The sequence below is a fragment of the Lepidochelys kempii genome, chromosome 2 (assembly GCF_965140265.1).
Source record: "Lepidochelys kempii isolate rLepKem1 chromosome 2, rLepKem1.hap2, whole genome shotgun sequence".
Lineage (NCBI taxonomy): Eukaryota > Metazoa > Chordata > Testudines > Cheloniidae > Lepidochelys > Lepidochelys kempii.
The window spans coordinates 247,195,284-247,222,189 of NC_133257.1; positions in this window are offsets into that span (position 1 = coordinate 247,195,284).

Here is a 26,906-nt window from a genome sequence, read left to right on the forward strand (position 1 = left end):
ACCACCATGGTCAGATTCCCAAGACCCCCTGCCCCACCACAGCCAGAGCCCCATGACCCCCTGTCCTCCCCATGGCCAGAGCCCTGAGACACACACCCCTGCCTAGAGGAGCCTGAAGCACCCACACACACCTGCCCAGAGGAGTCCAGGGCCAGCTGCAGCCACTCCATACCTACCCTTCCCAGACCCCAAGCTGCCTGGGGAAAAGCATCTCTCTGATCCAAAAGAAACTTTTGCTGTGCCCCATGCAGGTTCCGGGGTGGCTGAGGAGACAGTGTTTGCTACACAGCTTCCTGGGTTCATCAGTAATCTCCCTGGTGTCCAGGGAGATTATTGATGAATCCAGGAAGCTGAATAGCATATACTGCCTCCCCAGCCATGCCGGAACCTTCATGGGCATAATAAATCAAAAACTTCCCCCCAAAACCCCACAACTGGGGGTCCAGCCTCCCCAGGCCTATTATACCCACTGCCCATGGTAGGAATCAGGAACAAGGCAGGGCTCAGGAGTCAGGTGAGAAGGCAGGGTCTGATATAGCAACCAGCCATGAATTCACCCAGTTGCTCAGACAATGTCCTATTCCTTCTTCTGGCTTAAATAGTGAGTCTGAGCCAACTGAAGAGGCAAGATGTCTCTGTGATGGTGCCCCCCATAAGGCTTTATGGAAATATGCTTCTGAATGTATATATGACATAACTAAAATGTTTTATGCTACATATGCCATGTAACATTTCTCTGTAAAGGTTATGATCTACTGAATCTATTCATCCTAATTGTATGCATGTATCATTTTTCTAGTCAAAGTTATGAATATTGGCTGTGTACTGGCTTGATTTTTAAGTAACCTTTGTAAAGCATTTGGTCAGCTTCTTGAGAAAGGAATGCGCAAATCAAGAAGCACTTAGAGGACAATAGATCTTGGAATGCTCCAATTCACAAAGGAAGTCTACTTGAGGACGTTCAAGGTAGCATGTGACCCATGGCTGCTACCTGTAAAAAACTGAGCCATGCATGGACATGTGACTTGCCCATGTGACTCCAAAACTCCATCTTGGAGCTGGACTTTGCATAGGGGAAAGGAGGGGGTCTTCACCCACAAGAGAAAGTCTAGTTAAACCCGTGGGAGACCCCTCCATTTTGTCTTCAGCTGGCTAAAGAGAGAGCCTCTCCATCCCCAAGGATACCTGAAAGAAACTGGAACAAAGAACAGTAACTACAGGGGGTGTGAGTGATTGCTGGACCCAGACTAGAAGGAGACTAATCTGTAAAAGGAAGCTTACTGGAACTGGTGAGGTTTTTATCTGTATTCAGTTTTATTACAGTACTAGACTTAGACTTGCATGTTTTATTTTATTTTGCTTGGTAATTTACTTTGTTCTGTCTGTTACTACTTGGAACCACTTAAATCCTACTTTCTGTATTTAATAAAATCACTTTTTACTTATTAATTAACCCAGAGTATGTATTAATACCTGGGGGGGGGCAAACAGCTGGACATATCTCTCTATCAGTGTTATAGAGGGCGAACAATTTATGAGTTTATCCTGTATAAGCTTTATACAGGGTAAAACTGATTTATCTGGGTTTAGACCCCATTGGGAGTTGGGCATCTGAGTGTTAAAGACAGGAACTTTTCTTAAGCTGCTTTCAGTTAAGTCTGCAGCTTTGGGGCATGTGGTTCAGATCCTGGGTCTGTGTTGGAGCAGACTGGCATATCTGGCCCAGCAAGACAAGGTGCTGGAGTCCCAAACTGGCAGGGAAAGCAGGGGCAGAAGTAGTCTTGGCACATCAGTTGGTGGATTTATTTGGGGTATGGACCCAATTGGGAGTTGGGCATCTGAGTGTTAAAGACAGATGCCCTGAGCGCCTCCTTCCCCCTCAATCCCCATGGCCAGAGGAGCCCCGGCCAAACCACCCTGGGCCACCAGCTGCCCTCAGCACCAGCCCCAGCACCAGGCTGCCAGCCACCCGAAGCGCTGGCCTCAGCACTGGGCCACCAGACCCCACATCAGCCCCAGTGCTGGGCCGCTGGCCTCTGACTGGAACTGAGCTCCCATTGGCTTGGGGGAGAGGGCAGAGCATGGGAGGAGTCAGGGCTTGGCTTAATTGGGGTTGGTCCTGCTTTGAGCAGGGGGATTGGACTAGATGAGCTCCTGAGGTCTCTTCCAACCCTGAACTTCTATGAGTAGGGGAGAAATAGCCTCCCCTAGCCCATTATACCCACCTCCCATGCTGACCGAGGTTTGAGACGTGTGCTCCCTCCCACTTAGTGACTTATCAAAGGTCACACAGGAGGTATGTGTCAGAGCAGTTCATTGATCCCAAGTCTTCCTTCTCTGTGTGTGCCAACAACTGGACCAACCTTCCTCTCTCTGACTCGTTTATGTCTTAGGTGAAGAGATGACACGCAAGCAAGCAAGAACATTACAAGTAACAGCAACCAACAACTGTGATGGGCAAAAAAAATTGAAGAACATTCATTTCATATTCACCTAGGCCGTCTTTCTTCCCTATAGAGTGTAATCATTATGTAGAATTCTTCCTCCCTGGAGGTACAGGCTGAAATGTATCAATCATATTATGGTTTTTAAAGAGGCATGATTACTTGGACATCACCAGCATTGCAGGTAATAAATAGAGATAGATGGCAATGATGGGACATTGTACGGAGGAATATTTCAACAGTAGCCATTTGTAATGCTGGTCATTATAGGCCTGATTTTTATGTGTTTCCACCTGTACCCAGGCAGCTTTGCATGGACAAACTCCTCCGGGCCCATTTTTTGCGCACAGTCATCTGAAATCCTTCTCAGTATAAGCTTTGTTACTTCCCATCACATTTTGACACAACTCACTGAACAGACTGTTGGTGCCCTTGCGAAATCATGGCCATCTGACAGGACAGGGTTAAACCAAAGGAATCATGCAGTCAGACTCGCTGTGCATCATATGCATGGCATGAACCAGGACCCCCCGCCCATAAGCTACAGCTCTCCTAGGTGAGCCAAAAGGAAATGACCAAGCTGATAGAGCTTCTGGACTTGACTCACCTGGATGCTGCAAATCTTACATGGCCAGTGTGCAGTCAAAATAAAGCCTCTAAATATATGTCCTCTCCCTGAATTCCAAGGACTATCGTGATTTCACAGGATTGCAGGCCGTTGTCTCTAGTTGCAACCTGTTTTTTTGTCATCCACTATCCATCACCTATAATGTATAGATGAAGTGTTTGGCTACAGTACATTTGCACTGTAATCAAATCATTAGCCTGGGGGAGGCATAAAACATTAATGACTTTAGGAATGTTGGTTAAACTCCAGTCCTGATCAAAGAGACCAAAATTTATTGTCATTCCACTAATAGCTGTGCAGTAACCAAAATGAAATCAATTTGATGAAGATAATTAGGTTCCCATCTCCAAATCACCAGGCATTTAGCACAATTAGGTGGAATTAGCTTCCTCCGCTAGCAATATGATAGAATGAACACAGGCAAAATTATCTTCTCAAATGGTTTCTCCTCCAGGTCTGAACTGTGGATGTCCAGACCTTCTCTTCATCTACTCTATGAATAAGCAGCAAATATCAGCAATAGAGCTAATCAAATCATGAGAAAACAGATTTGCTACCGTATTCATCAGTAAATGGGCAAATTTTGCTCCTGTGGTATTTATGGTATTCTTATAGTCCTCCTACATTACATTTGGGAATGCTCAGATGATGGGGTGGTTTTGTGGGGGAGGGAAGGGATTTTTTTATGTTTGTAAACCCCAGTAGTTTCCTGAATTTTAGCCCAAGTGACCTGTACATTTTCAAAGCAGGAATTCAGCACTTGGAAGCAAAGGCTAACATTTTCAAGTCTCTAAGTGAGTTAGGCTCCTAAGTCCCATTAAAAGCCAAAGCTTTCGAAAATTTTTCCCTAAAGCTCATTATGACTCTTAAAAATCAAGGGTGAGTGGTCAAAGGACAGCGTGTTCATCCTGTCCCTCAAACATAGCACTGGTCAAATTTTGAAATTTCAACATTCAAAATAAAATATTAAGAAAACTTTTGGCACATTTGTTCACCTTTCCTCCCTGTTTTTAAGCATCAACCTCCTCGCATTTTCAAAAAGCCTTTTTAAATTTGTGCAAATTTCCTTTTTTTTTTTCCTTGTTCTTTTTTTTGCCACCCTCCTCCCATATCTCCCCTCTACCTGTTCTACTCAAACAGTGGTACTCAGAAGATATACACACATTCCTGCAAAATGGCAGGATACTAATGATGCCTAGTTTGCATAGTTTTCATCCACAGATTTCAAGGGCAAAGGAAGTCAGTATCATTACCCCCATTTTAAAAGTGGGGACAAATGAGGCACAAAGACATGAAGTGAGTTACCCAAAATCTTCCAGATCAGTGCCAGAGGTGAGGATATACCCCAGATCTCCTGCATTGTTCACCAGTCCTTCTGCCACTTGGTCTCACTGACTAACAGGCTTCTTAGACCTCAATCCTGCGGCCCACTGTGCAAAGGCAGACTGCTGCACCTATCTGCAGCCCTGTAACTACTCTACCCACGCACTACACAATGCAGGATCAGGGTGACTGTAGCATATAGTCTGTTGAGCCTACTATGGATTGTCCTGTGGCTTTTATAACACAGTGTTACCCACCTAGATCATTAATGCTATTGCACTGATCATTCTGATTTGGGCTTGTTTGTGCAGCCAGCAGGGAATAACCGCCATGAGACGTCAATGAGCAGGCATTCACATGCAAAGGGCTGTGCATATTTGCCACAAGTACAACAGAAAGGGAGTGTCAAAAACAATTAGACCCCCCCCTAAAAAAAAAGGTGATGAAAACATCAATAGAAAAACTACATGAATTACTCCCGTATTTAATCATAGCTTCTGGTATTCTCAGAGGAAATATTATGATGAATAAGCAGAGAAAACTATTGAACTTCTTGTGTAATGAGCCCTATGTTAATTGCCCCACTGGCCATTTAAATACAAAAGACAGTAATGAAGCACACAATCTCATTGTCCTCAGGCAGACTTTTGTTAAGCCTCTGTCTCTAAATGCTATGCATCCAAGGCAACTACATGATACGGTGAACTCCAACAAAGGGCCTCATCTTGTCTCAAAATGAAGAATCCCTCAGTGTGGCCTGGCTTAGTCTGAACATATCAACAGAACTACTGGCATGTTGTTAAAGCTAATGGTGGGAACTGAGGTATCATATAGTCCTGGACCTTAATTCTTTACTGTGTAAAAGTGCACTGTATACTGTCACCAGTCCATGATCACCTAGAACTTAATTCAGAGGGGTAGCCGTGTTAGTCTGTATCAGCAAAAACAATGAGGAGTCCTTAGATACTAAAAAAATTTATTTGGGCATAAGCTTTCGTGGGCTAAAATCCACTTCATCAGATGCATGGAGTGAAAAATACAGTAGACAGGTTCAGAAACAGACTTCAACAAGAAACTGCAGAACTGGAATTAATTTGCAAATTTGACACCATCAAATTAGGCCTGAATAAAGACTGGGAGTGGCTGGGTCACTACAAAAAGTATTTTTCCTTCTGTTGATACTCACACCTTGTCAACCATTGGGAATAGGCTACATCTACCCTGTTTGAATTGGCCTCATTAGCACTGATCCCCCACTTGGTAAGGTAACTCCCATCTTTTCATGTAATATATATACCTGCCTACTGTATTTTTCACTTCATGCATCTGATGAAGTGGGTTTTAGCCCACAAAAGCTTATGCCCAAATAAATTTGTTAGTCTCTAAAGTGCCACAAGGACTCCTCGTTGTTTTTTGTTGGAACTTAATTGTTACTATACTACACACCACAGCCACTCAGCACTTCACAGCAACAGCTGAGATAACCCAGGTCCTCCTGTTTCAATAGCACAGGCCACTATTACTTTAGCTAAAGGAGAATCTCTGCTAGTTGTTAGTAGTATAGGGCTTATGAGACACACATGGGCGGTTCTGGTCATACCAAGTAGAGGGGCTGTGGTACACATATACATAGTATTATGGCACCCACATAAGGGTTAATCTGAGCTAAATTACAGTGTTTCATTCTCAGGATCAGTGATTAGGCCATAAGAGTTGTTCTGGTGATGTTACATTTGTTAACTGTTTTGTTATTGAATGTGCTGTGGGGGAAGAATTGGCGTTTCTCAGGGCCAGTGTGAAATACAGCCTCAGGCTACTCATGTAGTTTGAGTTGAAACTCAGTTAAAATTAAGCATCTTAATAAAGCAGATATTTTCCTAGCTTACCTGTGGCTTTTTGTTGCCTTTACTCCAAACACATAGAAAAACATGGACACTAAGGACCTGGTACTGCAGCTTTTACTAAGGGCATGTCTACACGAGAAGCACTATATCATCTGGTGAAGACGCTCTATGCTGACAGGAGAGCACACTCCCATCAGCATAATTACTCCACCTCTGTGAGAGGCGGAAGCTGTGTCAGCAGGAGAGCATCTCTCACCAACATAGCGCAGTGTGGATAGCATTTAGGTCACTAACATGCATAGCTCTTTTTCACACCCCAAGCCACATAAATTAGATCAATTTAAGCAGTGGTGTAGACTTGCCCTAGGTTAGTAGGAGTGGGAGTTTTGCCTGATTAACAACATCAGACAGGGTCTCAGCAATATATAGGAGACAGGCAGTGTGGTCTGATGGAATAATCACCAGGCTGAGAACCAAGAGTCCTGGATTCACTACCTGCCTCTACCACCAACTTGCTGTATGACCTTGGGCAAGTCTTTAACTTTCTTTGTCCCTTAATTTCCCCATCTATAAATGGAGAGAATAATTTTGTTATTACAGCTGTCACCAGGCAGCGCAGCTACACATAGTCATTTAGGTTCCTTTTCTTAGCATACAACAAAATGTTCAGCTTTGGGGACATTTGCTGTGGGGTGTCATTAGCAGCTTTTATTTGGGCACAAGCTTTATCTGAAGAAGTGTTTTTTTACCCATGGAAGCTTATGCCCAAATAAATCTGTTAGTCTTTAAGGTGCCACCGGACTCCTCATTGTTTTTGTGGATACAGACTAACACGGCTACCCCTCTGATACAGAAAAGCACAGATTGCCTTCATTCAGTTTGACCACGGCTGTTGCAGAACTGTTGTATACAGGTGAATAAAACAAGTTACGTCTAGACTATATGCAGACTCCACATCACTGATATCTTCTCCACTGGGAAGCTGACCTGCAAGCCTCCGACATCTACTACCATTCAGCAGAAGAGCAACAATATTTACCTTTCCTGTTATCCTCAAAGTGCTTTCAGATCCCAGATTGAAATAGCACTTTAAGTGCAAAGTAGCATAGTTTATGAAGACCTAAGGCACATCAGCATCACAGTACATAATTCATTTCCAATCAAGATGAACTGGAAGCTCTCCAATCTTTCAAAATACTTTTTATAAACTATTTTCTCTTCAATTCAGCTTTTCAGTTCTTAAACTTAGTCTTATGTCATGGTCTGATTATTCTCAGAAAGAATAAAACCAGAAGAAATAAAGATATTCCCTAGAAATCTCATTATGTTATTAAAGCCTCCTTTAGTGCTTGTGTTGTGTTTCTCCAAACCACTTGTCAAGATATCATCACCTCAATTTAAAACACCAGCACGATTGCTACATGTGGTTATGGCTGGAAGATCTTCTACATTTTCCACAGAGATTGTAACTCTTGTTGCTTCTTCAGGCTGAGCCTGCAGAGAGTAGGCTACTGCTAAACATACACAATCTATGAAGCAGTGGTGATGCACAAAAGGGATGAATGACTGCCCCAAATCATTAGCAATTCAGGCCCATGTTACCCCTTGTCAAGGTTCCTTCCCCACTCTGAACTCTACAGTACCAATATGAGGACCTGCATGAAAGACCCCCTAAGCTTATTCTTACCAGCTTAGGTTAAAAACTTCCCCAAGGTACAAACTTTGCCTTGTCCTTGAACCGTATGCTGCCACCACCAAGCATTTAAAACAAAGAACAGGGAAAGAGACAACTTGGAGACATCTTCCCCCAAAATATCCCCCCCCAAGCACTACACCCCCTTTCCTGGGGAAGGCTTGAAAATAATATCCTCACCAATTGGTACAGGTGAACACAGACCCAAACCCTTGGATCTTAAGAATAATGAAAAATCAATCAGGTTCTTAAAAGAAGAATTTTATTTAAAGAAAAGGTAAAAGAATCACCTCTGTAAAATCAGGATGGTAAATACTTTACAGGGCAATCAGATTCAAAACATAGAGAAACCCTGTAGGCAAAACCTTAAGTTATAAAAAGACACAAAAACAGGAATATACATTCCCTCCAGCAGAGCTTATTTTACAAGCCATTAAACAAAAGAAAATCTAACACATTTTCTAGCTAGATTACTTACTAACTTTACAGGAGTTGGAAGGCTTGCATTCCTGATCTGTTCCCAGCAAAAGTATCACACAGACAGACCAAACCCTTGGTTTCCCCCACACACACCCCGCTCCAGATCTGAAAGAATCTTGTCCCCTCATTGGCCATTTTGGGTCAGGTGCCAGCAAGGTTATCTTAGCTTCTTAACCCTTTACAGGTGAAAGAATTTTGCCTCTGGCCAGGAGGGATTTTATAGCACTGTATACAGAAAGTGGTTACCCTTTCCTTTATATTTATGACACACACCCCAAATCACAGATAGGGTGAAACGCTGGCTGCGATTTCTTCCTGGAGCTCTAGGAGAAAACAGAGTTAATAAGACACATGCACCTCTAAATATACTACTAACTGTATAAAGACTAACAATATTTTCCACACCTTAGGGACAATTTTACCCAGTTGATTCTGGGAAACTTTCACGGGAGAGTGCATCAGCCACTTTGTTAGATGCTCCTGAAATGTGTTATATGTCGAAATCAAAATCTTGGAGCGCTAAACTCCACTGAATACGGTTTTTGTTATTTCCCTTGGCAGTATGAAGCCACTGTAGCGCAGCATGGTCAGTTTGCAGGTGGAAATGCTGTCCCCAAACGTATGGGCGTAGCTTTTCCAGAGTGTAGACAATGGCGTAACATTCACTTTCACTGACTGACTAGTGGCTTTCCCTCTCAGAGAGCTTCTTGCTGAGAAACACGACAGGATGGAACTCTTGATTCGGTCCTTCCTACATTAAGACTGTTCCCACACTACACTCAGATGCATCTGTGGTTACTAGGAACGGTTTGTCAAAGTCCGGGGCCCTTAGTACAGGGTCAGACATGAGTGTCACTTTAAGCTGATTAAAGGCCTTCTGACACTCCTCAGTCCACTGAACTGCATTTGGCTGTTTCTTTTTGGTTAGGTCTGTCAGTGGGGCAGCAATTTGGCTGTATTGCAGTACAAATCGCCTGTAATATCAGGCCAAGCCTAAGAAGGATTGGACCTGTTTCTTTGACTTTGGGACAGGCCACTTTTGGATAGCATCCACTTTGGCCTGTAGGGGGTTGATAGTTTCTTGACGCACCTGGTGTCCAAGGTAAGTCACTCTGTTTAGGCCTATTTGACACTTCTTAGCCTTAACTGTTAGTCCTGCCTCCCCTACGCGCTCAAAGACTTTTTGTAGATGTTCCAGGAGTTCTGCCCAAGAATCCGAAAATATGGCCACATCGTCAAGGTAGGCGACTGCATATTCTCCCAGTCCCGCTAGTAGACCATCTACAAGTTTTTGGAAGGTGGAGGATACATTCCGCAGCCCGAAAGGGAGCACATTAAATTCATACAGCCCGATGTGTGATGAAGGCTGACCTTTCCTTGGTGGATTCATCTAGAGGTACCTGCCAGTACCCCTTGGTTAAGTCCAAGGTAGAGATGAACTGGACCCATCCCAGTTTCTCGAATAGTTCACCTGTGCGTGGCATTGGATAGTTGTCTGGGCGAGTTTCAGCATTTAGCTTATGGTAGTCCATGCAAAAACATATTTCCCCATCTGGTTTGGGAACTAGAACCACTGGAGATGCCCATGCACTGCCAGAGGGGCAGATTACACCCATCTGTAGCATATCCTGGATTTCACGTTCTATAGCAGTTTTAGCTTGAGGAGACACCCGGTAAGGTTGGGCTCTAATTGGGTGAGCATTACCTGTATCAATGGCATGGTATGCCCATTCAGTCAGTCCTGGAGTGGCTGAGAACGTTGGCGCGTAGCTAGTGTACAGCTCCTTGATCTGCTGTCGTTGCATACGCCCAAGGGTCATGGAGAGGTTCACCTCTTCCACACCACCAGCACTTTTCCCTTCGTAGACACCTTCAGGCCACTCAGTGTCATCTCCTCCCTGGGCTGTAAACTGACAAACCTTTAATTCTCTGGAATAAAAGGGCTTTAGAAAATTAATATAGTACACCTTAGGCTTTCAGTTGGAGGTGGAGAATGCTATGAGATAATTAACAGCTCCCAGGCGCTCTTGGACAGTGAATGGCCCTTCCCGCGATGCTTCCATTTTATGGGCCTGGAGCGCCTTTAAGACATGACCTGGTCCCCTACTTTGAAGGAACGCTCTCTGGCATGTTTATCATACTAGGCTTTTTGCTCTTTTAGATTTTCTTTAGCAAGCGCTAAAGAGGTTCGGAGGGTGTTTTGTAGGTTGGTTACAAAGTCCAGAATGTTAGTTCCTGGAGAAGGTGTAAACCCCTCGCATTACTGCTTCACCAACTGTAATGGCCCCTTAACCTCGCGGCCATATACAAGTTCAAATAGGGAAAACCCTAAACTGGGATGTGGTACAGCTCTGTAGGCAAAGAGCAACTGCTGCAACACTAGGTCCCAATCATTGGAGTGCTCATTTATGAATTTACGTATCATGGCCCCCAAAGTTCCATTAAACTTCTCCACCAGGCCATTTGTTTTATGGTGGTAAGGGGTGGCAACCAAGTGATTTACCCCATGAGCTTCCCAAAGGCTTTCCATAGTTCCTGCCAGAAAATTAGTTCCTCCATCTGTAAGGATGTCGGAGGGCCAACCTACCCTGGCAAAAATGTCTGCTAGTGCCTGGCACACACTTTTAGCCTGGTGTTGCTTAGAGCTACTGCTTCCAGCCATCGGGTGGCAAAATCCATGAAAGTCAGTATGTACTGCTTTCCTCTGGGTGTCTTTTTCAGAAAAGGACCCAGAATATCCACATCTACTTGCTGAAATCGAACCCCAATGATGGGGAGTGGCTGTAGAGGGGCTTTGACCTGGTCTTGGGGTTTTCCCACTCTTTGGCATACCTCACAAGACCGGACATAGGTGGAACATCCTTGCCCATTCTCTCCCAGTGGAATGACCTCCCCAAACGGTCTTTGGTCCTGTTCACTCCAGCATGACCACTAGGATGATCCTGGGCTAAGCTTAAGAGCATTACCCAGTACTTAGTTGGAACTACCAACTGTCTCTGAGGATGCCAGTCTTCCTGGTGTCCACCAGAAAGAGTTTCCTTGTATAAAAGTCCTCTTTCTACAACAAACTTGGATTGATTAGAAGAGCTGAGAGGCGGTGGGTTGCCCCGTGCCACCATCCAAGCTCTCTGGAGGCTTTCATCTGCTTCCTGTTTGGTCTGGAACTGTTCCCTTGATGCTGGAGACATCAGTTCCTCATTGGATTGTGGACCTGGGTTTGGTCCCTCTGGAAGCAATGCAGGTGATGGAGCTGGTTCTGTTGACTGTGAACCGCTCTCTGCTGGTGCACTATGTTGGGTTTCAGGCTCCGGCTGAGACTTTTGTGTAGGGTTATCTGCTGCTGCCAGTGCAGGTTCGGTGGGGCCCTCTGGTGTTGGGGTTGCAAGTACTGGATTCAGTGCTGGCCATGGTTCTGGTGCTGGTTGTTCTGCCAGTTCTGGTTCTGGGACTGGCTCTGTCTAGGTCTCTGTGACTGGATCCATTACTGTTGTTGCAGACGTTGGCATGGGGTCCGGTTCCATCACCTCTGACCGGATCCTGGTAGAAGTTTCCAGAACAGAGCTAGGTGTGACAGCTCCATAACAAAGGATAACAGAGACACAAAATCTGCAGCTGCAATCACCTTTTACAAAACCTTTTAAAATCCTGCTGTGCTTCTGGTTCAAAATAATCACTGGTTCAAAATGATCCCACCTCTCCCACCATGTCAAGGTTCCTTCCCCACTCTGAACTCTAGGATACAGATGTGGGGACCTGCATTAAAGACCTCCTAAGCTTATTCTTACCAGCTTAGGTTAAAAAATTCCCCAAGGTACAAACTTTGCCTTGTCCTTGAACTGTATGCTGCCACCACCAAGCGTTTTAAACAAAGAACAGGGAAAGAGATCACTTGGAGGCTTCTTCCTTCCAAATACCCCCCCACAAGCACTAAACACCCCCTTTCCTGGGAGAGGGTGAGAGAACAAATGTGACAGATATTAGTGAAGTTGCTTAAGGCACTATTGGAAGGTGCTCAGATACTTCAGCAATGAGCCAAATATAAGAACCTATATAGAATAGAAAAGAATAGAATATGCCCCTCCCCTTCCCAGTGCTTACTCCTGCAGCTATGGTGTATCTGGATGGCTGGATGGGAAATCCCCCTCTTATTGGCTCCCTTCTCCACTTTCCCACCTCAGGAGGAAAAGCAGCCAACCAGGGCTTCTGCAGGAGGCAGGCAGAACTCTTCCCCTCCCCTCAGGAGCCAGAGGAATTTTTGGGTACAGGGGAGAGAAAGAGATTAGCTAAAAACATTTTCACCTAAGGAAGCAGAGAGAGCCCAGAAATCAGGGTGGCTCTGCTACCCTTCCCCCACCTCCCTGCATGTGAAAAGTGAGTCCAGTCTGCTCCTAACTCCTCCATTCCTACAGCAGGAGTCCTGGAATGAGGGAGAGATGAAGAGCCTGCAGGAGGAGCAGAAGAGCATTGAGGGGAAGGGGCAGATGTGGAGCTGGGAGAGCAGAATTGATGGAGGGCAATAATTAATTCCTGGGCTGGGGGATGGGCAGTTGTGGAGCTAGGAGATGCGAGACATAAAATTAATTAATTGGCATGTTGGGGTTTGGAAAGAAGCTGGAAGCTCCACACCATGAGGGCAGCATTTTATTCAGATCTTTCAGAGTAACAGCCGTGTTAGTCTGTATCTGCAAAAAGAAAAGGAGTACTTGTGGCACCTTAGAGACTAACCAATTTATTTGAGCATGAGCTTTCATGAGCTACAGCTCACTTCATCGGATGCATACTGTGGAAACTGCAGAAGACATTATATACAGACAGACCATGAAACAATACCTCCTCCCACCCCACTCTCCTGCTGGTAATAGCTTATCTAAAGTGATCACTCTCCTTACAATGTGTATGATAATCAAGTTGGGCCATTTCCAGCACAAATCCAGATTTTCTCACCCTCCGCCCCCCTCCCCCCCCACACACACACAAACTCACTCTCCTGCTGGTAATAGCCCATCCAAAGTGACCACTCTCCTTACAATGTGCATGATAATCAAGGTGGGCCATTTCCAGCACAAATCCAGGTTTTCTCACCCCACACACACACACAAACTCACTCTCCTGCTGGTAATAGCCCATCCAAAGTGACCACTCTCCTTACAATGTGCATGATAATCAAGGTGGGCCATTTCCAGCACAAATCCAGGTTTTCTCACCCCCCACACACACACAAACTCACTCTCCTGCTGGTAATAGCTCATCCAAACTGACCACTCTCCTTACAATGTGTATGATTATCAAGGTGGGCCATTTCCAGCATAAATCCAAGTGTAACCAGAACGTCTGGGGGGGGGGGGTAGGAAAAAACAAGGGGAAATAGGCTACCTTGCATAATGACTTAGCCACTCCCAGTCTCTATTTAAGCCTAAATTAATAGTATCCAATTTGCAAATGAATTCCAATTCAGCAGTTTCTCGCTGGAGTCTGGATTTGAAGTTTTTTTGTTGTAAGATAGCGACCTTCATGTCTGTAATTGCGTGACCAGAGAGATTGAAGTGTTCTCCGACTGGTTTATGAATGTTATAATTCTTGACATCTGATTTGTGTCCATTTATTCTTTTACGTAGAGACTGTCCAGTTTGACCAATGTACATGGCAGAGGGGCATTGCTGGCACATGATGGCATATATCACATTGGTGGATGTGCAGGTGAACGAGCCTCTGATAGTGTGGCTGATGTTATTAGGCCCTGTGATGGTGTCCCCTGAATAGATATGTGGGCACAGTTGGCAACGGGCTTTGTTGCAAGGATAGGTTCCTGGATTAGTGGTTCTGTTGTGTGGTATGTGGTTGTTGGTGAGTATTTGCTTCAGGTTGGGGGTTGTCTGTAGGCAAGGACTGGCCTGTCTCCCAAGATTTGTGAGAGTGTTGGGTCATCCTTCAGGATAGGTTGTAGATTCTGAATAAATGGACACAAATCAGATGTCAAGAATTATAACATTCATAAACCAGTCGGAGAGAAACTGCTGAATTGGAATTCATTTGCAAATTGGATACTATTAATTCAGGCTTAAATAGAGACTGGGAGTGGCTAAGTCATTATGCAAGGTAGCCTATTTCCCCTTGTTTTTTCCTACCCCCACCCCCAGACGTTCTGGTTACACTTGGATTTATGCTGGAAATGGCCCACCTTGATAATCATACACATTGTAAGGAGAGTGATCAGTTTGGATGAGCTATTACCAGCAGGAGAGTGAGTTTGTTGGGGGGGGGGGAATGAGAAAACCTGGATTTGTGCTGGAAATGGCCCACCTTGATTATCATGCACATTGTAAGGAGAGTGATCACTTTAGATAAGCTATTACCAGCAGGAGAGTGGGATGGGAGGAGGTATTGTTTCATGGTCTCTGTGTATATAATGTCTTTTGCAGTTTCCACAGTATGCATCCGATGAAGTGAGCTGTAGCTCACGAAAGCTTATGCTCAGATAAATTGGTTAGTCTCTAAGGTGTCACAAGTCCTCCTTTTCTTTATTCAGATCTTTGTAATTTGACCTAAACTGGGACCTCCATTGAGAGCTAAATCACCTTAATGCTACAAATTTGGGAGAGTTGGCAGTACTGTAATTGCCTCACAAACATACCTTGTGGAGAGAGGCAGAGGGAGCGTAAATAAGAAAAAAATAAGTGTGTATATACACATATATCCCATGATTTTGGGGGCAATCTCCTGATTTTTTGGCGGGCTGATTTGTGATTTTGGGACTTTTGTGGTTGGCAATGCTGTTTCAGTTAAGACAAGAAGACGAAGGAGGAAACGATAGCTCAGGAAGGGGGAGAAGTGGAAGCAAGGAGCTACAATTGTTTGGGTGCGTGATACATGTGTTTTGAGTGTTAAGCTGGGTCAGGTGGATAGAGAGTGAGAGTGTTTCTCTCTTTTGGGCAGGGCTTTGTTTAATACATGGAGTGACACTTAGGCCCCTTAGCTAACAGTCCCCTGTTCTTTACAAACAACTTTCATCTGACAAACTCACTACCTCAAATCCGTTGCTTAGCGGTATTTGTCCATAAAGGGTAACATGGAAGGTCACTATTGAAAACTTGCAACTTATCAATGTTCATAATTATGACGTGATTCGTGTATGGGTGATATTTAAGGAATAATGTAATTATATTGAAGTTTATGCCCTTAGGGTCTTAAGATTTAAAGGAGTCACAAGAGAGTAAGGCTCTGTCTACACCACAGCTTATGTCGACGTAACTTATGTCGTTCACCGGTGTGAATAAACCACGGCCCTGAGCGACATAAGTTACACTGACATAAGCGGCGGTGTAGACAGTGTTATGTTGGGGAGAGAGCTTCACCTACCAACATAGCTTATGCCGCTCATGGAGGTGGTTTTATTGTGCTGATGGGAGAGTTCTCTTCCCTCAGGATAGAGCGTCTTCACCAGACGTGCTGGAGTGGTGCAGCTGCATCGGTTCAGCTGTGCCGCTGCAGTGCTGTAGGTGTAGACAAGCCTTTATATTACTTGGTGACAACCTGTTCACGCAGGAGGGAGTTGCCACTTCTCCCTGGTCAGCCGGTGATGTAGTCCAAGGCTCAACTGGCTACCATTGCCCCTCACAAAGCAGTCAAAGGAAAATCATCACAGACACACACAATCAAAACCCCACTTGGAGGTATAAAAGACCATTGTAACAGACAGGGGATCGCGCCCACTCTATGAATAAAGACAAAAGACCGATTCGATGTAACACAGAGTCACTGAGAAGAAAAACACCCCCACGCAACAAGATGTCATGTAACAGTAGTTCCTGTGAAGCCAGCCAACTCTGCAGCACTGAACTTAGGGAGGGAAACCTACTTTACTAGCTAGAAAAGATAACATTAATAAGTATAGGCCCGATTGGGCCTTTTATGATTTTGTATTGTAGGTTGCGTCCATCGTGCTCTCTTGTCTCTAGTGGAATCCCCATTCTTTCTTAAATAAATCTTCTTTTGCTTCATTAGAAGTTCTGCATGTTATATAAAAGTGGTGGTTTAAGGTAAAATGGGGGCACACTGCTTCATTGGGGGCAGAGGATGTGGGATTTCTGAGAGTAGAGAGTGTCAGGTGCTGGGTGTTACAGGGGAATGCTTCAAGAGGACTCGGGGACTGGGGAGCACCTCTTGTTAATCTGTAAGGCAAAGATAGGGCTGGCATAGCCTGGAGGAGAGTGCTTGGGTGGCTGAAAGGACAAGCAAGACTCCCTCATGCTGGAGGCAGTGGGTAACAAGGTGACTCACAGACCTGAGAACCATCACACATGGCCATAGATTATAAGCCTCCTTGAAGTACTGAGTTTCCAGAGGGACTTAATTATGACAGGTGGGGCTAGGAAGGGACTTCCTGGGTCTAGGACACTGAGTAGAAGAAGATGAAGAGGCAAGTGTGGGAAAGGCAACGCCTCTGGATCAAGGGTGAAGCCCACACTGTCACTGCCTGTACTGTATGCAAAGAGAGGACTTGACTCGCCAGGGCTTTCAGCCAGCTCCTTTCAGCAGCCCTATATGTGCAGAAAAGCTGTATTTAATAAAAGAAAAGAGTCTCTAGAGACGCTTACACAGCTCACTATTAAATGTCTTGGATTTCCAGCCTGATTAAAACCAGCAGTAATGAGCGCAAGATCACTCCAGACAGACAAGCAAGGGGATAAGTGGTGAAATTACAGCTGAACCCCAGCCAGCTGGTTTTGAGACTCTGAAGCCGAGTAATGATGCTAAAAGCTATGGCAGTGTTACAGTCCATAAGAAGATGACTAAAGAGATTCCTTGGGATGAGAGAGAAGCATGGATTTCATCAGAGCAGTCTCAAAAGCTGGGCTTGGTTCTAATTTCCCTCTTCCCCATCCTCAAAAACTCTCAAATACAGAAAAGCCAGCAGATGCAAGAAAATGGCAATAGTCTTTTGGAATCCGCCATCATTATACAAGTGACCTGAAGGATTCATAGTGGAAAAGACTATTGCAACAAGGGGAAATGAGTTTAGGAGAAAGTAGAAGCACAGAATATAACTAGCCCCAATGAGCCACAGTAAAATGCTATTCCCTGAAACTGTTTAAGTCTTATTTTGTTTTTTGCTTGCTTAAGCAATTCAGCGCCTGAAAGCAAAGCTAATGAGCTCACAAAAGGATTTTAAAACATTCAAATACTGATGACTGAAACAAACAAAAGGCCTAGAAAGCCAAAAAGCACAAAACCCCTGAAAAACCAGGAGAACAGCCGCAAACTGGAATATTGTTTGTCCAATATTTTGGCATAGAGTACAGGAGGCGACAGCAGTCATGCCTGCAGCAGGGAGATCTTACCAAAGTTCTATCACTGCATTCTTGAGCCCTTAGATTATTTTAATGAAGTGTCAATAAGAGCTTGCACTATTTGCTTGCCCTCCTCAAGCCCATGGGGCCTAGAAGGGCTGAAGATGCAGGAATGGATGTTCAGTTCCTGGAGAGAAAAGGAACAGCAGCCAGTCTCTGGACTACTTAGGAGCAGAATGTGATAGGGTGCATATGGATCTATGCCCAGCCCTCCTTGACTGGAAACCAGGGCAGCTTGTCACCTGGAGCTGTTGGGTAGTGTTCAGCCTCTGGACCAACGCTCTTTAACAGCAGGCTACAATACTGTTTGTAGCCACCAGGAAGTCATCTAGGTACTAGCACAATAAAATGTTAAATAAATAATAATAATAATGTGAATTGCTTATTGCAATGTGTATATTTTCAACTGTCTGGTCATGCTGGCTGCCAAGTAGAATTGACCAAGCAGTTACCGTAGAACCTCAGAGTTACGAACACCTTGGGAATGGAGGTTGTTCGCAACTCTGAAATGTTCGTAACTCTGAACAAAACATTATGGTTGTTCTTTCAAAAGTTTACAACTGAACATTGACTTAATACAGCTTTGAAACTTTACTATGCAGAAGAAAAAACCTGCTATTAACCAGGTTAATTTAAATTAAACAAGCACAGAAACAGTTTCCTTACCTTGTCAAATCTTTTTTTTAAACTGTCCCTTTATTTTTAGTAGTTTATGTTTAACACGGTATTATAGTGTATTTGCCTTTTTTTTTTTTGGTCTCTGCCGTTGCCTGATTGCATACTTCCAGTTCCATATGACATGTGCTGTTGACCAGTCAGTTCATAACTCTGGTGTTCGCAACTCTGAGATTCTATTGTAAAAGAAAATATTTGCAAGGGGGCTGGAGGGTGGGGGGCGTGGGGCCAGGAGCGGAGCCTCATCCGGGCTGCAGTCAGGGCTGCAGCCAGGTGCAGAGCCGCAGCTGGACTGGGAGCCGGAGCCGCAGCTGGAGCAGAGCTGGGGGCAGAATGCAGCTGTGTGGCTCTCCCTCACCGCCCTCCCATGAGGACTGGCCCAGGCCCCACTACAGCCCTCCTCCTCCCTGCAATATTCCTTCGCATCCCTGTAGGGGGGCACGCCCAACAGTTTCAGGACCCCCGCTCTACAGATTACCATTATACCTATCATGTCTCTCCCTAGGACATCATACCAGAGACAGAGCTATATGGTTGAGACCTAAATGGTGAAAAAAGAATGTTTTCAGATAGTTGTACTGGCAAGTCCCATTAGTTTAGCTGTTTTGCAACAATTCAGTTTGAAATAAATAAAATATATTGAAAAAAATACTGGAAATTCACACGAGACCTTTACAGGTCATCTTTAATATTTTTATCATGTATATCAGGACTTTGCATTGAACTTAATCTGATCTGTCACCAAAAAAATAGAAAGCTTAAAGTAGTACCTGGAACACTGCGTATTTCAATATTATTACTCATCTGCAATAACCGCGTGTTCTTGCTATCAATCAAAAGTAAAAATCATCAATATAAACGTACTATGCGTATACATTTCTTCAAGTTTTACTGCCACTCCCCATAATTACTGAGTCTTATCATTGTTACTTTTTAGAAACATCTAATCTGTATTAACCAGTTACTAGAATTATATGTGTAATTATTCCAATTATTTAAAATATATCAAAAATATGCACCAGTACAAGTGTAACTATTGTGAAATACTGATAAATATATAATACTGAAACAGGCAGACATTTCATACACATCTAGTAATTCATATGAAGTTGTATGTATATTTAGAAAGGAACTGATCTTGCACCATTGAATCAGTGGGAGTTTGGCGTTGACTTGAATGGGAGCAGCATCAAACCCATAATTATCTGTGTTTGTCCTACTCATCTTAATAGTTGAATCAAAGGATCATTTTGTTCCCAGTTCAGGGAGGCATCCATATTCAAGAACCCTGAGCACATGTTTAACTGTAAGCATGTGCTTAAGTCCCATTGATGCCAACGAGACTTAATCGTGTGCTTAAGCACTTTCTTCAACAGGAATGGATTTAAGAATGTACATGCTTTTATAGATTATAAAGCCAGAAGGGGCCATTGTCATAATCTAGTCTGACTTCCATTATAACACAGGACATAGGACTTCTGCGAATTAATTCCTGTTTGAATTACAGCATCTCTGTTAGAAACACATCCAATCTTGATTTTAAAATTGCCAGTGATGGAGAATCTGCCACAATCTGTAGAGATATGAGGCATGTATGCAATAATGAAATTTATCACACCCACATGACCACAGCCCCTGGACTCATTCTAACATATTGCAAAACCTGGGCAGCTGGAAACCGTTCTTTAAAATCAGCCTGACAGAGAAATGTTTCCTCCTCCCCCTCAATGAGGAATTTATCATACCATGGCTGGCCCTTTATAGGGAGATGGGGCTCAGCCACACCTGTGGCATCGACAGCTCCCCACCTGAGATTGGGGAAAATGAGGAAAGTTATATGCCTGATGGGTCATGTGACCTAGTCAGGCCTCTGGAGTAGATAAGGAAGAGACCTGGGGAGAAACAGGTGGTGATGGCAGATGTCCAGGGAGACTCTTGCAGAGGAAGGATGTTTGCCTGCTGCCTCATGATGTGACGTGGCCTCCAAGCTCTGGAGGAAAGATTAGTAAGAAAAAGTTGTTATAAATTTGTTTTGAAAGACTGTGTTGCCAACCCAGGTGGAACTAGATGAGGGCAATTGGGGAGCTATTGGGACTAGTATAAGGATGATATAAATTGGGTCCCAGAAGGGGAATCTTGTTTTTGAATACTTTGGACTGCGTGAGGTTTTTCATGAGCCCTGAGGCAGAAAAGTAACAGGGCCACCCCATCAGAGCACCCCCTCATGGCCTGGGATGGCTCTGCAGCCTCAAAGGGATGGCTCTGTCACAGATGGGGCCGGCCCTCATCTCCTTTTAAAGGGCCACCCACCTTGTGACAGCTCTCCCCCTCCCCCCCCCCCCCACATATTATCCTTGCTTGAGACCCAGAAAGCGCAAGATTCAGTCCTGTTGCAGTAACAGCTTTTCTGTACATAAACATGTCATGTCACAGCTTAAAATCCATCATCTTGGCACCCAGCAGAGCCAGAAACAGAAGCTTCAACCCAGTGGGCAAGGAAGATTCACAGCCTCCCAGTGGGGACCAGCAAGGGCCCAAGCAATCAGACATTAAAGTTGTGACATTTTTAGGTACAGAAAGGCAATTTACAATAATTTGTTTCTCACTTACTAGTTTTAATTTTTCTCGCCCTTGGAGCTTCGCACAGTTGGACCCTGGCTTGCCAGGGATGGGATACAAAACATAGTCCCAATTAACGTACTTAAAACTTTCTCAAACAGTCCTAAAATAGTGTTCTGTCATGTAAAAGGCACACCTAGACTACATGCTAGCAAGGGGTAGGACACTGTTAATGAATATTTTTTGCTGGTAGTGTACAGAGGCTGCCATCTAGACTGGGGCTCAGCTGTGGTAAATGCTGCATAAACACAGAGAGAGATGTAATCCCTGTCTCCAAAGAGCTCACAGTCTAAAACAAACAGCAGGTTCGAAAGGGTGGGGACAGGGAAATAACATATATACAGAGCTTGATTCCGTACTCCCTTATGTACCAGGAACATCAATGTTACTTTATTGGTTTCCATGCCACCATTTTTATACCTGTGTATATTTTAATATATATATGGGGTGCATATGCCCCACTCACACACACACACACATTCATTCATACACATAGCGGGGGTATCTCTATATTTAGCATTGTAATTTCATAAATATCAGCTTTCCCAGTTACCCCTCACCCACTTGAGTCAACTTGCATAAGCCACTCAGAACTTTGTACATACGTACAGTGTGTATTGTAGCCCCCTTGGGGTTCAGAGAGCATGGCCAATTAAATCTTTTTCCTTGGGGGGAAGGGCAGATTGTTCCAAAAGGAAGGAGTGCTGGTGGGGGGGATAGGGAGCAAAGAGAGAGGGGAGAAGGACAGGGTGTGTTTCTGGAGCTCCAGACAGGACTGCAACAAGCAGGCCCTCCCAGAGTGAAGCAGCCAAGAACCTGCCTGGAGCCTGAGAAGGACAGAGAGGCCAATCAGGGACACCTCAGGACAGGAGCCAGGAGGAGAACTCTGCCAGGGAGGAATAGCCCAAGAAGGACAAACTGGAGCTGAACCCAGTATCACTGCTGCATGGGGCCATGAGTACTGGGGCTTGTGACTTTGCACTGGGAATAAGGAGGGAGACTGTAGCTAGTTAAGTGGGGAGGTGGTTGCTCTGTGTGGTTTGCAGAGAGCAGCAGAAGAGGGCACAGGAGGGGTTTGTTGGGGAAAGTTTACTGGTGCCAAAGATGACCAGGAGTACCCAAGACCATAGGTGCTGACTTCCCCTCTGCCCGGGAGTGCTCAACCTACCCCTCCGCCCAGGTCGTGCCCCCACTCCACCCCTTCCCCCAAGCCCCCGGCCCTGCTCTGCCACTGAGAACGCTGCATCCCCGTTCCTCCCCCTCCCTCCTGGAGCCGACCTGCATGCCACAAAACAGCTGTTCGTGATGGGCAGGAGGGGAAGGAGTGCTCAATGGGGCCGCTGGCAGGGGAGAGGCGCTGGGGGGCAGAGGGGAGAGCTTGGCTGGCAGAGGGTGCTAAGCACCCATTAATTTTTCTCCATGAGTGCTCCAGCCCTGGAGCACCCACGGAGTCAGCGTCTATGCCCAAGACTCGCCACTGGGCTGGAACTTTGCCCAGGACTCTTGAACTCTGTGTGCAGACACATTGCTGAGTGCCTGCCCTTTCAGGCTGTGGTACCACTGGGCCTGTGAGGCCTTGTGTTGAATGCAACCCTGCTTTACCGTTCCTCCTATATTTCCCCCTGTTGTTTTTCCCCTCTCATCCTTCTGTGAATAAATATTTCCCTTTTCTATGTTCATTGTACTCTTCCGGTGTGTGTGTGTTCACCCCAGGGTGTTTGGAACAGGTGCCCCTGGGGTGGAAGGGACTTTCCCTGCTGCAGTCCTGCGCGCGCCTTCTCTTGGCCAGAGCTGCCTGCAGAGCAGACTCCATCTTGGCCATGAGGGCGCTAAAGTTACACTTGGTGTTCCCTACGGGGATTTGCAGTACACACACACACACGTACACACACACACACACCCTGCGAGCTCCTTCACAGAGCAAAGAAACACCTGCGTGACTTTCTTCTCAGTAAAAAAATAATAAAATCGAGAGGGGATTAGTAGAAGGCCGGTGCCAAGGGGCAAGAAACTCAATAATCAAAGCTGTGCTGGTGGCAGGATACTGGAAGAGAGGGAACAAAATGAAATTGAGGAGAGCCTAGATGGAGTGGAAATAGTGGGGAGAGCGAAGGTCCACACCCGTATTTACAGCCACGAAGTGAAGGGCACGGTAGCACTATGTACTCACTCCAAGAAAGCAGATCTTGATCAAAAGTGTCCAAAGAGGTGCAAGTAGGAGGTACCCCCTGGACAATTCTGGAGCCAGAGCAGTCCCCTACTAGTGTGCCCATGTCATTTGAGGTGGATTCATTAGCACAGAAACTGCAAGCTCTGATGGTGGATGAGAAGAGGACACGAGAGGAATTAATTTTGGCATTAGGGGGGCTCCAACACTTGCAGCACCCAGCCTGGTGGAGAGGGCCATCATGCCTTCAAAGATGCATTGAAGCCAGCATATGAAAGTCCACCCTACAAGCAGTTGTGTTCTTTCTTGGCGGTGTCACCCATACCCTCAGGGGAGGATGATTATGAGACCTGGAGAGACTTTGCAGTGCCCCTTGTCCAAGAGTAGGAATGCTCCAATGCTGAGAAGCAGAAATGTGTGCTCGAGAGTCTGAGGGGATGAATTGTCTGAGCCCCAAAAAACTCCCAACAAACTGCAATGGTGCAAGACTATTTAGCCACTTTTGAGAGTGTTTACGGTGCTATTGATAGTGGTAAAGACCTGTAATATCGTTTCCACCATACCTATCAGGAGCCCCATCAGTGGTTGTCAGATTTCATCAGGAGACTAGAGGATTTGCAACAGCAGGTAGTGCAGAAGGAAGGAATCCCCACCAAGCCTATTGATTCTGCTAGGTTGGACCAGATCCTTTGGGGCACCCAACAAGATGGGTTGATGTTGTGGCAACTGCAGCTCAGGGAGTGGGCTCAGAACTGACCCATTCGAGAGATAGATGAAGAGGAGGAGCGACTGTTGCAAGTTGACACAGTGGTGCAGCCGAAGAAGGCAGGGAGTCACACCACCATAGTGCTTGGAGAGATGGAAGAGGCCTCATCAGTAGCAGCAGTGCTGAGAGACTGGATCTGAAAAGTAGCCCTGATGTGGGCTCAGGGACATACTGTGCCATCCCTAAGAGGGGAGAGTAACAGGAAGGATGATAGCCTGTGAGAAGGTTTCTTTTACAACTGTGGGAGAGATGGGTACTATGCCTTGGACTGCCAAAACAAGACAGACCATGCAAGGGTATCTCGGAGATTGCAGCAAACCATTAGGGAGCTTAAGGAAAATGCCAGTGGGGCTTGGGGAAGGAGCAACCCAAGACCCTGAAGTTCCAAGGCTCCCCAGCAAAAACCACAAACAGGGGTTACCCAGTTGGGCTGGTAGGACCCAGGATGTAGTACCCGTTTGTATAGAACAGGGGTCGGCAACCTTTCAGAAGTGCTATGCCAAGTCTTCATTTATTCACTCTCATTTGAGGTTTTGCATGCCAGTAATACATTTTAACATTTTAGAAGGTCTTTCTATAAGTCTATAATATATAACTAAACTATTGTTGTATGTAAAGTAAATAAGGTTTTTAAAATGTTTAAGAAGTTTCATTTAAAATTAAATTAAAATGCAGAGCCCATTGGACTGGTGGCCAGAACCCGGGGAGTGTGCGTGACACTGAAAATCGGCACGTGTGCCATAGGTTGCCTACCCCTGGTGTAAAAGGTTGATTGTGTGAGGCATTGCTGGACAGCAGATCACAGGTCACCATACTTTATGAATCTTACTACCAAGAACACTTGCAGCATTTACCCTTGTGTCCCCTGTCCGGCCTGACAGGCTGGGGAACTGGCTGTGACTGCTGCCCTTATTGGGGATATATCCTGTTGAATGTCCAATTTCCAAAGGACATTTCAGGGGTAACCCAGGAAATAGAAACATTGGTGCTGGTCTGCCCAGATCCAAAGGGTAGAGAGTATACACCTTTAATCCCAGGGACAAATGCAAACCTGTTCCAGAGATTGACCCAGAAGTGCTGAGAGACGGCAGGGAACAACTATCTGCAGAAGCTGCCAATGCCCACTTTATGTAAAGCCGCATACCATCCCAAGTGGAGACCAAGGCTACACCTTTTGGGAGGGATAGTTTCCCCCCATTCCTGCAGAGTGGAAGGACCGCCTGTGCGAGAAGTTAGTCAAGAGAAAGGCTGTTTTCTCTATGCATGAGTGGGATGTTGGGTGCTCACGATGTGAAGAACCATATCCGAATGCAGGATGGTCGACCTCTTCGAGAGAGGTCAAGACAATTAGCCCTCACTGATATCAAAGATGTCAGGCAGCACCTACAGGAACTGGCTCAAGCAGGTATCGTTGAGGAATCCAGGAGCCCCTACACGTCGCCAAGCATTGTAGAATGAAAAATAAGTGGAAAGGTGTGCATGTGCATCAACTGTTGCACTCAGAACCGGCGGACGATCCCTGACCAATACACAATACCCCTGATGCATGATGCCTTGGATAGCCTGAACGGCAGCTGCTGGTTCTCTGTCCTTGATCTCTGCAGTGAGTACTATCAAGTATTCATGGCACCAGAGGACCGGGAGAAAACAGCATTCATCTTCCCCTTGGGGTTTTACCAATTTAATCGCGTGCCCCAGGGAGTGTCTGGGGCTCTGGCCATGTTTCAGCGACTCACGGCGCGGGTGATAGGGGACATGCACCTGCTAGAGTGTCTGGTATACCTGGATGACATCATGGTGTTCGGGCGCACTTTAGAAGTGCAAAAGTACAAAGTCCTGGATCATTTAGAAGAGACTGGCCTCAAGTTATCCTTAGACAAGTGCATCTTCTGTCAGACATGCATGCAGAATGTGGGGACTCCTCAATTGAGAACTTTATGCTAACAGGTATCCATTGTAGAGGAAAAATCCATAGCCAATGGAGAACGAGCAATTGACGGTCTGGGGGCACCACCAGAAGCCATACCCATATGTGCCCGTGAGGGCGGGGGGGAGATACCAGCGACAGGAGGACACTCAGGCCTAAGAATAGTAAACTACACTTTATTGAAGGAAGGAAGGAAGGAAGGAAGGAAGGAAGAACTTATGCTCCAATCTGCACGGGGAGCCCTTAGGACGCATGGAGGGGCTGCAGGGAACTCTGTCAGTTCGGGACAGCTGACCAGGCAGGACTCCACGGGAGGGGAGGGGATGGGGCGGGAGGAGTCCTCTGCGGCACTATTCTCTGCGCTCATCTCGGGGTTACCTGGGGTCAACAGCTGGTTATATTCTTACATGTATGATTTATGCTTGTTATACAAACTAACTTGTTTACAAGCAAACATAGGCTGAGCTATGCTAAGATATCTTTTGGCAGGGTCTGTCAGACAAAGTTCATTGAAACTGCCTGCATCCTCCGCTTACATCCAGTCACGTACTCAGTCCACCACTTAGCTCCTTGCCAATCTTCCGCAACCTTGCCCCGACACCATAGTCTACTCAAATGTTACTAGAGTACAGGACTCTCGGCTGCCCAGACTAAAGGACTGAAAGGTGGAGCATGCCCAGTGAGCTGATCCATGGATGAAGCACATCCTTTATATATCGGAAAGGGGAAAGGACCTCAAGACTATCTGACCAAGTCACCCAGAGAAGGCCCTTTTGCTAAAGGAATGGGACTGCCTATCGGTTCAGGATGGATGACTTTATTGAAGTCAGAAGCATTCCCAGAGGCCTCACCCAAAGCAATTGGTATTACCACAGAAGTACCGGTGTTAGAGACCTGCCACGATCAAATGGGGCATCTGGGAGTAGAGCGATTGGAAGCCCTAGTTAAGGCAAGATTCTATTGGCCCCAAATGGGGGGGGGGTGACATCGCTC